Below are 2,159 nucleotides of genomic sequence, written 5' to 3'. Positions count from 1 at the left end.
TTTGGGCAAGAAGGTGTATTTCTCCTCTGGGCTGTTAGAGGGAGCTGATGCACCTTGAGAAACCTTTGTTTCAGTGTGTACAAATGGCAATCAGGAGTTAATCCCAAAGAAGTATTATCTGGAAGGTCATGGGGAACATTTTTTTTAACTCTACCTGTTTCCAAATCGACGTGGGTCATTGTTGTAATATGCAAGCTGTCGGGTTTCACAGAGCCCTTCATTAGGTAAAACGCAACATTTCAGACCTGTGTGGTCCAATGTTATTCATTGACTGAAAGACATTTGTATTGATTTGTTTACTTCATTTATTGCCAGCCTTTCTGACAGAGAACCAAGGCGGATCACACCCAAAAAAAGACAATCGGAGCTATATCAATAGACGACACAATAAAGCAAGATTACAAAGTTGGATTAGGGCACTGAACAAGTGTACAACGTACAATAAAAGAATAAAATATGTACAACAATGAAGCAAAACTGAATTACAAACTTTGAGAAACAGTGCGACAGAATGGGATGTACCATAAACAAAGCTATCAGACATGTGGCCAGTGCTGGACCTCAAAGGCCCAACAGTGAACCCAAGGAGGCTTTACCTTAAACAGAAGCCTTCTACAGTTCCACTCATTTAGAAGTCCCACCTTGCATGTGAGCCTCAGCAGCTCTTTAAACTGAGGCAAGAAAAAAATTATCTGGCCTGAACCCAGCAAAGCAATCTTTATGTTCTTAAGTGTCTATTGTATAGAGTTCATTTATTTGTTTTGTTGATTCCATTATTTCTTCCACTGAAGAATTCAAGGCAGCTTACATAGGATTAGGGGAGGAGCTGTGGCTCAGTGGTAGAGCATCTGCTTGGAATGCAGAAGGTCCCAGTTTCAAATCCTGCCATCTCCAGTTACAGGATCCGGCAGTAGGTGATCATAGAATCAACAACAAGCCTTTATTACGGTCATAGACCAGTATAATAGAAGACAGATAAGTACAGATAAGGGAGCAATAAAATTATAAAATATTATGGCATCTAAAATTATAAATAAGAATCTAAAAGTGTTAAAATACAGACATGATAAAATCAATATTAAGATCAGAAATTAGATTTAGGCCTATCTGTACTTTATTTCTTTCCTAGTTTGGTATGCCAACCAACCAAATTTGGCAACCATCCTAGTCAGCTTTTGGTTATCCCCTGCCAGCATAGTTGACAAAAGTATGCTTCTATTACAACCTGGAAAGGAATTAACTATAGGCTTGATCATAGAATCATAGAACCATAGAGTTGGAAGGTACCTCCAGGGTCATCTAGTCCAACCCCCTGCACAATGCAGGAAATTCAAAACAAATACCTCCCCACCGCCCATACACACCCAGTGACCCTTGTTCCACACCCAAAAGATGGGGGGAAAACCCTCCAGGATCTCTAGCAAAACTGGCCGGGAAAAAAAATTGCTTCCTAACCCCAAAGTAGCAATCAGCATTTCTCTCGGTGTGTAAGAAAGGGCTACAAGAACTAAGCACTGAGGCAACCCTTCCTGCTCTCCCTCTCATGATCTGCCTGAGTTCAAAGAATCCGCTCTGCTGTCAGATGGCCATCTAGCCTATGTTTGAAAACCTCCAAAGGAGAGCCCACCACCTCCCAAGGAAGCCTGTTCCACTGAGGAACTGCTCTCACTGTCAGGAAGTTCTACCTAATGTTTAGCCAAACACTCTTCTGATTTAATTTCAACCCATTGCTTCTGGTCCGACCTTCTGGGGCAACAGAAAACAACTCCACACCATCCTCTATATGGTACTACTTCAACTACTTGAAGATGGTTAACATATCACCTCTCAATCATCTCCTCTCCAAGCTAAACATGCCCAGCTCCTTCAACCTTTCCGCCTAGGACTTGGTCTTCAGACCCCTCGCCATCTTCATTGCCCTCCTCTGGACACGTTCCAGCTTGTCTGTATCTTTCTTAAATTGTGATACCAAAAACTGAACACAGTACTCTAGGAGAGCTCTAACCAGAGCAGAGTAAAGTGGCACCAACACTTCATAGTATCTGGACACTATACTTCTGTTGATACAGCTATACTTCTGTTGATATCTGTTGATTCAGTGAAAGACTCAGCCTGAGACCCTGGAGAGCCACTGCCAGTCTGAGTACACAATACTGACC

General features: G+C 42.1%; 1 non-coding gene across 1 annotated transcript; it reads left to right on the top strand.

Annotated features, from left to right (window-relative positions):
- The first annotated feature begins 822 nt into the window (after nucleotides 1-822).
- TRNAS-GGA lies at nucleotides 823-894 on the top strand. The gene has a single exon. It is a non-coding gene; the product is annotated as a tRNA-Ser (tRNA).
- The last annotated feature ends 1,265 nt before the right edge of the window (nucleotides 895-2,159 follow it).

This window comes from Gekko japonicus, unplaced genomic scaffold (assembly GCF_001447785.1).
Source record: "Gekko japonicus isolate JY-2015 unplaced genomic scaffold, Gekko_japonicus_V1.1 scaffold4910, whole genome shotgun sequence".
Classification (NCBI taxonomy): domain Eukaryota; kingdom Metazoa; phylum Chordata; class Lepidosauria; order Squamata; family Gekkonidae; genus Gekko; species Gekko japonicus.
The sequence above is the reverse complement of the archived record's forward strand: the minus strand, read 5'-3'. Positions and strand labels throughout refer to the sequence as shown.